The sequence below is a fragment of the Carettochelys insculpta genome, chromosome 12, assembly GCF_033958435.1.
Source record: "Carettochelys insculpta isolate YL-2023 chromosome 12, ASM3395843v1, whole genome shotgun sequence".
NCBI classification, from domain to species: Eukaryota; Metazoa; Chordata; order Testudines; family Carettochelyidae; genus Carettochelys; species Carettochelys insculpta.
Window position 1 is genome coordinate 26,350,455 of NC_134148.1, and position 7,388 is coordinate 26,357,842.

The 7,388-nt window shown below is 46.5% G+C and overlaps 1 protein-coding gene across 3 annotated transcripts in view; it reads right to left on the reverse strand.

The window, feature by feature from the left end:
* Window positions 1–1,634, reverse strand: part of USP8 (ubiquitin specific peptidase 8) — a 37,479-nt gene extending 35,845 nt beyond the window's left edge. For all 3 annotated transcript variants that reach the window (XM_075006661.1, XM_075006662.1, XM_075006660.1), the window contains exon 1: window positions 1,365–1,634. The gene's annotated coding sequence lies outside the window, so the exon portion shown is untranslated. The remainder of the gene's footprint in view (window positions 1–1,364) is intronic.
* Window positions 1,635–7,388: the final 5,754 nt, after the last annotated feature.

Consider the following 7,388-nt stretch of genomic DNA (forward strand, 5'->3'; position numbering starts at 1 on the left):
CAAGAATATGAGTAAGCAGTGATTATAATAACCAATGGAAATACTGAATATGCTACCTGCAACATGACTGCCTCTGTGTTGCCTTTTTGAGTTAGACTGACAATGCCAAGTACTGCACACCATGTTCTTGTATGTAGTGAAGTATTAAATCTTTTTCATACATATTTAATATTTAAGAAGTCAGCAAGTGGGAAACAGATTCCTCCCAGTTTTAGGGCTTAAGTTTACTATGTACATTCTGTATGCGGATGTTTGGCCTTGTTTTGTTAGAATCAGGTTTATCTAATCAAAAATTTTTAAGATTAGCATTTCAAGGATTAGAGAAGATCTTTAGGACACTGTCATGCAATCTGAGACAGACTGATTCCAAATGGAATTCCACATGAGTACGTGGTCCTTTGGTGCAGAGTCCTACTAATTAACATTAATATTTCAGGATCAGGGCTTCTAACTATCAAGTGTTCAAAACCAATCTAGTACTTTTTTTGAGGAAGTGCTCTACTTGACTACTGGATGAACACATAACAGGCTGTTTAGGGCAGAAAATTAGATTTGTAAGTACAACTACTAAAAATTTAGATTGTTTAATAAAGAAAATGTTCAATGAAAAGTAATTCAACCTGAAAAAAGTTATTGTACAGATATGGGAACCAGAAAGTGAAACTGGCTAACTTTGACATTTGTTCAAACTGCATGAACTACCCAAAAAAAAAAATTAGTGGTAAAAAGTTAAATCTTTTAAAATTGTTAAGGCTTTTAATCCATGAAGGGCTAATATATCACCATTTTAATTTTTGGTTTTTAACCCAATAAATTTCCACAAATCACAATAGACACCACACCGTGACAACTCCCAAAACTATAAAGCTGAACGCTTCCCCATCACGCAACATTGAGAATGCAGGACAAATTAGCAAAATATAAATCATAAAACTTGTTTCCAACAGTGCACTGCCCTGCCGCTCTCCCCGCGCTTTACACACATTAATCCTCCTCCTCAGCTGGTCCCAGCTCTTTCCATTTTACCTTCTGATAAACTGAGGCTGAGGAGGGTGAGTGACAAGGTCACACAAGCGAGTTACTGGCAGTCAGGAACAGGACCCCCGCCCCCCCGGATAACCGGTCTCCTACCCTAACCAATACTGTACCCTCACACCCCTCCCCTGCTCTGCGGCAGGGCCTCGGGCCGCCACACTTCCGCCTTTCTCGCCTGTTGTGCCCCTCTCCTCAGCAGCCCGGCCCTGCCAGCCCCAGCGGCGAGACAGCCGAAGGAAGAGACCACCCCCCTCATCCGGCCCTCTCGCGCCTTTTCTGCCCTGGAAGCCAACGACCAGGCCCCGGCGCGTGGCCGGGTACGTACTCACCGCCACCAGGACTCGCTGCCTCAGGCTGCCGACCCGGAGCAGGCCCATGTCCGAACAGTACGGCTGAAGCGACGCTACGCGGCCATAGCTGCTGAGGCGGAACTTGCGTGAGCTCCTCCCACCCCGACCCCAAGCTCCCCCTGCGAGGGCGGGCTCTCCCGCAGCCTGGGGCGGGCAGACGCTCTCGGGCTCAGACGGGGTCCGGGGGTCGCGTACGGGGGCTGAGGTGCGAACCCGGTCCGTGCGCGGATCTGCAGGGAGCAGGAGTCAGACGGCCTGGGCCTGGGCCTGGGCCTGGGCCTGGGCCGTGCGCCAGGCTGTAGGAGGGTGAGCGGTAGAGTGAGTCACCGAGCTCTGAGCAGGCTGGGGAAGCGAGCCTGGTCGCAAGAGGGCTCCAGGACTCAGGCTTCTAGGCTGTGGGCATGTCTGCCCTGCACATTCAGCTGGTGCCCACCCGGGTGTGAGCACAAACCCCCTTCAGTCTTCAAAAAGTCAGTCCAACGTGATGTCGTCGGGACCTGCAAGGCTCCTCCTAAGGGAGTGGGTCAGAGCTAGAATCCAGCTGTGGCTCAAGTCCAAAAATCCTGTCGTTTTGCAGAGTGGACATAGCTCAAGCCACAGACTGAGTCAGAAGGGCTGTTTAAGTGCAATATGGACCTGTTAGCACAGCCGTGAGACCCATTATCTAGCAACTGTGGATACCTTGGCATTGGCTTGTAAATGCCAACTCCATAGGTGCAGTTCCCAGGACCTGGGCACATGGTGTCTAAAGACAACTGAGAGGGAGTTTGGTCAGAGCTGGGTACCAGGAGTCAGGATATTTTGATTGTATTGTCAACATGGGCTTCTGACAGTAAGGAAAACTTGGACTTGAATTACAGTAAGGAAAACATCACTCTGTGTGACCTTTTCACGCACAGTAAGGTCTCAAAGTACACAAATCCAGAGTATGCGACCCTGCTCTTACGTGGCTGACCTCCCGATTCATACTTACATTTGTGATTCATGCTTATGCGCTGTGCATGGGGTGAGAAGCAAGTGTACAGTCCTTACCCCCAACATCTCTCACTAGAATCACTTGGAAAGCAAGTCTACCCACAAAGCATCTTCTCACATAAGAAAAGTGAGACTACCACCACCCAGCATCTTTCACCCTGCATAAGAAACAAGTCCACACAATGGACATGTTTTGTATGTATTTATCATGTCATACTTAAAATATGTATTTTTTATCATCTAAACACTTTATTTATTTAGATGGTTCGTTGTGTTGGGATTATTGCTGAAAGGGCTGCCTAATTAAATTACATAAGAATCTCGCATGCTAGAGTGTGAGCTTACGGACTCTCGTACTATGCATCTTCCTTCTCTCTCATGCTCTCATTCTGTGAACATCTCCCTCTTATGCTCGTGTAAAGTTTTTCTTTATCAGTGAATTTTACCACAATCATGGGCCCTAAGGAAAATTAGTAGTGGAGCTACTCATGTTGAAAGTGAGAAGAAGAGGAAAGAGAACTTTTGAAGAAAAAATCTAGATTTTGGACTCATCAAGAAGTAGCGCATTGAACTCTGAGGTTGCACGGCAGTTCAACATGAACGAATCTTCTGTGCGTTCTATTAAAATTTGTGAAAGGAAAATACGCAAAGCAGTGGAAGACTGTGCACCAGCAACAGTCAAATTGATGCAACACACATGGGATCCAATTCTTATCAAGACTGAGAAGGTCTTAAATTTATGGCTAGAGGACATAAATAACAAGCATATGCCATGTGATGGAATGGTGCTACAGGAAAAAGTTCTCTCTTTGTATGAGCACTTCAAGAAATCCGTGGGTGGTGAAGGATCTACGAAAACATTTTCAGCAAGTAAACAGTGGCTGGCAAGATTCAAAACCTGATACTTGCTGCATAACATACAGTTAACAGGGGAATCAGCATCTGCCGACCATGCTGCATCCAAAAAATACCCAGCGGAACTAAAGAAGTTGATCCAGGAGAAGGGATATAGGCCAGAACAAGTGTTTAACGCAGACAAGACTGGTCTTTTCTGGAAGAAAATGCCCAGTAGAACCTACATTTCAAAAGCTGAGAAGCAGGCACCTGGGTTTAAGACAGAATTAAACTACTTTGTAGCAATGCTGCTCGGCATATGATCAAGCCTGGGATGCTGTATCACTCTGCAAACCCGAGAGTTTTGAAAGGAAAGAATAAAAACCTACTCCCTGTGTTTTGGCAGTCCAGTAAGAAGGCCTGGGTAATGGCACAGTTATTTCTGGACTGGTTCCACAAGTGTTTTGTCCCTGAAGTGGAAAAATATCTGGCTGTGAAGGGAATGGAATTCAAGGTGCTGCTCATCATAGATAATGCTCCTGGGTATCCTGAGTCTCTACAATTCGCACACCCCAATGTGGAAGTCATATTCCTTTCTCCCAGTACAACCTACCTTATCCAGCCACTTGATCAAGGTGTGATACGCACATTCAAGGGTATCTACACTTGCCTCACCTTCTCCTGCATCTGAACTGCTATGGATCTCGATCCCGAGCTTGATGTAAGCCATTGTTGGAAAGACTACAGCATCTGGGACTGCATTATGCATGTCAAGGAGGCTATGGAGGAACTTAAGCCTGAAACTGCGAATGCGTGCTGGAAGAGTATTTGGAAGGAAGCTGTGAATAACTTCACAGGCTTCCCCAAGGTAGACGATGAAGTCAAGAGGATTTTTAATGTTGCTCTTCAGGTAGGCGGTGAAGGATTCAATGGCATGGCAGAGGACAATATAGAAGTATTACTGAATGGTGATGGGGATGAGCTAACAGAAGAAGACCTAGAAGAACTTGTAGAGTGTGCAGAGGTGGAGAATTGGAAGAGGAAGAAGAGATCCAGCAGGCATCATGGGACCTCCATAAGTTCAGCAAAGTCTTCCAACTCCTTAAACAGCTAACTGACAAGGTGCAGGAGTACGATCCTTCGATGGGAAGGAGTTTAAGGATCACTCGGGAAGTGAACAGGTGTTTTTGTCCCATTAAGGGAGATGTTCACGCCACTCCAGCGCAAGAAGAATCAACTTCTTATCACCACGTTTTTTCAGGAAAGCGTCACAAAGAACACGACCTCCCCCGCCAATCTCTACCATCATGTAGTCTCCCACTGCATTGCCGCAAGGAGCCTCCTTGCACACTCCTGTTTTGTTACCTGCACGAAAAAAGGTCACAAAATCACCGACCAAAACGCCTGTCACAACTCAAGCCTTGCATTCTCCTGCTTCGTCACGTGTGCTAATTGAAGCCTCGCATTCTCCTGCCACCTCGATGTCTGCATCGCCTGTTCGCAAGAGAACTTCACAACCTCTACCTTTTTCTGAAGTGGATCTCGATGATCCTCCATCTCTTGAGGGATCAGAGGAAGAGGATCAGGAATAAAAAGCCCCCATCATGCTGTATAGTGCACTTCATCATTGTCTTCATCCATCATCGCACTGTACAGCAGGCTACATCGTCATCACCATATGAAGAGAAATGAACGATCTTGCATTCATATAAGCCCCATTTGATTTTTATATAAAAATTATAGTGTCCTGGCACAGTATTTTATAACCTTTATACTTTAAGATTTATGTACATTTAGTTTACACAAATAAAGTTTATATGAACACGTACATGGTTTATAGGTGTTTCTGAAGTTTTACCTTTGTATATAATAGTTTTCTACAGGGAAACCCCAATTTATGCGAATTCAAGCTTACATGGGGCTAACAGGAACCGAACCCTCGTGTACTTTGAGACCTTACTGTATGCAACAATTTTGTTCACTTCTGCTGCCCTACAGAGTGGCCTAAGCCCATGCTTGAGGTGTAACACTGGTGCTGCAGTTGGGGGGAGAGGAACAACCCTAAGACAAGTCAGTAAAACAAATTGGATTCTTTGGGCTAGTTTTTCACCCATGAGGTTACATTTAGTGCAGCTGAGAAGATGTGGGGCAAAGGTGATTTTGCTAGAGTATTTTCTAGAGCAGTAATTCCCTATCTGGGGTTCAGTGGAACCCCAGGGTATTGCAGAGGGTCTGTGGAAAAAAATAAATATGATCACAGAAAGTATGTTTTTAAAATATATTGTAAATTTACAATCAATTATTTTTAATTTAATTATCTTCCGATGTTATTAATTGCTGTCCAAAAATCTACATTGTGGTTTCCTTTCTCATTTAATGAAGTGTACATAGTGTCTAGAATTGGCTTTGATAGGGTTCCTCCAGTAGTTTTGTGGGGGGCAATTGGGGGTCCACACTAGTGAAAAGATTGGGAACCACTGTCCTAGAAGATTACTAGAGTACTCTGGCCGTGATGTCTTTGTCCTAGACACACCCTTTAAGCTACAGGTGAAAGGAGGGTTGCCATAGAACCACTGTTCTAGTTCTGCACCATTCAGGGGTTCCTCTTCAAAGGTGGAATCCGTAGGTGGCCATCTCACCTGATTTTCCAGCTGCTTATGCCTCCAGAGCAAAACAGTAAAACGGCAGTGCTCTAAAATGTACCATATGATATGGGATAGCCAGCATTTCAGCTGAATTGAATTGGGCAACAGCCACCTGTTCGGCAGTGACAAATCAGGCAATTATAGCTGTGGAAGTAACATGAGAACCCTTGTCTTCTCACATCACAACACCCTTTACCATGGAGAATGCATGATCTTAGAGCCAGGACACCCTGAACTCAAATCTCATTTCTACTGGTTGGTGGTTCTACTTTGGTGCACTTTGTAGCCCTTATTACTTTGCCATGCCTCATGCCTACCAAAGAAGGATGTGGGTAGTGGGGCCAGGAGAGGGGAGGTAGGTGTAAAAACAGAGCGGAGATGGAGCTGGCAATCAAAGTGGGAGCAGCTGAAGAGTTGGCTGTCCTAAATCAGTCAGGGCCAGCTGATCCTACTCAGGGCTACCTTTATAAGCCCTTCTCCATGCAGGGCAAGGACAGAGTGGTGAAGGAAAGTTTGGGAGATGAGTGAGGAGAAGGAAAGAAACTTAGAGGAACGTCAGGGACCACGAAAGAAGAGAGTAGCCTCAGCAACCCAGGGGGCTGTACTGTCCCAACCCAGGGGGCCTGGAGAGACTTTGAGGAACTAGTCAGCTGGAGGAGCCAAACAAAGGAGGGGGCTTGCTGCCACAGCTACCACTAGAGGAAGGAGGTACCGGGGGAAGTGTCTGGGAGAAGTGGCCCAGGGAGAGGAGCTGCAGGGGTCAGGGCGAAGGGAGTTGGCCCTCATGGGTAGCGGCTGTCCAGGGTCCCTAGGCCAGAACCCAGAGCGAGTGGGTGGGGACCAGGTTCCCACCCAGACTGCCCCCTGCCCCAGCAAGGATAACGGGGTTATACAGTTGGGCCAGTGGACTAAACAGAGGACCTGGGGCCCAGCAATGAGACTGACTCTGCCACAGTAGATATATTGGCTTCACTTGTACATGACTATTATCCACTCTTTCCAAATATGGGGAAGTCAGCCTGGCCCCAGTGTATGTTAGAACTGCAGGGGAGTAGCTGTAACTTAGAGAACTGGCAAAAGTTCCCCAGGGATTTTACATCCAAGGAGGACAGGCATAAGAGAACCCATCTATGACAAGTTCCTATCTCTCCTCCCATATTTGGGTGGGCTTGCTGTCACAGGAGGAAGTAGAGACCAGAGCTGTCTCTCCTAGCTTTCTGCTGGCAGAAGGTTCTGCTGCACAGAAGCAATTCTTCACTGGTCATCTTGGCTACGTCTACACTAGCCCAAATCTTCGAAATGGCCATTAGATTAGCATGCCGCCAGCTGCGGCTCTTTGAAATTGCTGCTTTTTGCCGCTGCGCAGCTCGTCCAGATGGAAAGACCCAGGAACTTCGAAATCCCCTTATTTCTATCAGCAGACCCCTATCTGAACGAGCCACGCGGCAGCGAAAACTGGCAATTTCGAAGAGCTGTGGCTGGTGGTGTGCTAATGAGGCACAGAATATGCATTTCAGTACCTCATTAGTAATCTTCAGAATGGCCATTT